We start from the raw sequence: 952 nt of genomic DNA, 5'->3' as shown, positions 1-952 counted from the left end.
GCAGGCAATACACACATACACATAAAAATAATAAAATAAAAAATTAAAAAAAAAAAAAAAAAGGTTGGGCAAGCTGAGCATGGTGGCACATGCCTTTAATCCCAGTACTCCAGAGATAGAGGCATGCAGATCTCTGTGAGTTCCAAGCCAGACAGGGCTGCAGAGCAAGACCTTGTCTCAAAAGAAACCCAACAAAAAAGGGGCTAGAGAGATGGCTCAGTAGTTGAGAGCATGGCTGATCTTGCAGAGGACCTGGATTTGGTTCCTAGCACTCACATGGTGGCTAACAACTAACTGTCTGTGGCTCTAGTTCCAGGGAATCCAACGCCCTCTTCTGACTTCCATGGGCATTGCAAGACATGAGTGCACTTATGTACATATAGGTAAAACAACTCATACACATAAAATAGATAATTTTTTTTTTAAAAAAAGGAAAAGCAATTCTACTTTTAGGCACATACCCAAGGGCACTGAAAACATGTACACACACATCTGTGTACATGACTGTTCATAATAGCTCCAAAGTCCAAACAATCCTAGGGTCTACCAACTAATAAATACATACATAAAATATGGTCTGTCCACACAATGGAATATTATTTAGCAATAAAAAAGAATGCAGTTCTGCCAGGCTATATAATATGGATGATCCTTGAGGACATTGTGTTAAGTGGAAGTCAGTTATAAAAGCCCACTTATTCTACGATTGCATCTGGACAGTCTAAATTATGCAAATCTGAGTCAGATTCATGGTTACCTAGGCTGATGGTAGTAGATGGAAGAGAGAATGGAGAAAGACAGAGTATGGTATCTCTTTTTGAGATGATGAAAATGTTCTAAAACCAACTGTAGTGATAGTTGTGCTGGGAATATACTAAATAACAGTAAATTGCACCTTTAGAGCTTGATGCATGCTAGTTCCTGAGCCTGAGCTATACTTTCAGACCAGAAT

General features: G+C 38.9%; 1 protein-coding gene across 1 annotated transcript in view; it reads right to left on the bottom strand.

Annotated features, from left to right (window-relative positions):
• The window catches only part of Top3a (DNA topoisomerase III alpha), a gene marked incomplete in the record, with an annotated part of 45,143 nt that overhangs the window by 10,099 nt on the left and 34,092 nt on the right, over window positions 1-952 (bottom strand).

The sequence above is a fragment of the Nannospalax galili genome, unplaced genomic scaffold, assembly GCF_000622305.1.
Source record: "Nannospalax galili isolate Female #2095 unplaced genomic scaffold, S.galili_v1.0 scaffold1448, whole genome shotgun sequence".
In the NCBI taxonomy this organism is placed as follows: Eukaryota; Metazoa; Chordata; class Mammalia; order Rodentia; family Spalacidae; genus Nannospalax; species Nannospalax galili.
Note: the sequence above shows the minus strand (reverse complement) of the source record. Positions and strands in the feature narration are given on the sequence as shown.